The following is a 574-nucleotide window of genomic DNA, read 5'->3' as shown; positions in this document are numbered from 1 at the left end:
AACAAGAACAACTTGAAGATCAAGGAAGAACCAAGAACACTAATACGAAAATTTTAAAAAAAAATATAAAATATGCAATTGACACCAAACTTAGAACAAGACACTAAACTCACGAAAATTAGCAATTAATTAAGAAAAATAATAAATTTTGAAAAGAAATTTTTGAAAAGAAACTATCCTATCAAGATTTAATGAATCTATAACAATAAAAATAAATTATTCCTAATCTAAGAAATAAAATAAACCTTTAGTTGTTCAAACTCGAATAATCCCCGGCAACGGTGCCAAAAACTTGGTGCACGAATTTGTAATTCGCACAACTAACCAGCAAGTGCACTGGATCGTCCAAGTAATACCTTACGTGAGTAAGGGTCGATCCCACGGAGATTATTGGTTTGAAGCAATCAATGTTTATTCTATTAATCTTAGTCAGGAAGCCAACAAGGTTATTTGGATTTAATTGTAAGAAGTCAAAGTATTTAAAATTGTAAGAAAAATAAGAGAGAATCAAATTGTTACTTGTTGTGCAGTAATAGGAAATATGTTGGAGTTTTGGAGATGCTTTGTCCTCTGA

Source organism: Arachis duranensis, chromosome 5 (assembly GCF_000817695.3).
Source record: "Arachis duranensis cultivar V14167 chromosome 5, aradu.V14167.gnm2.J7QH, whole genome shotgun sequence".
In the NCBI taxonomy this organism is placed as follows: domain Eukaryota; kingdom Viridiplantae; phylum Streptophyta; class Magnoliopsida; order Fabales; family Fabaceae; genus Arachis; species Arachis duranensis.
This window is presented reverse-complemented; position numbering follows the sequence as displayed.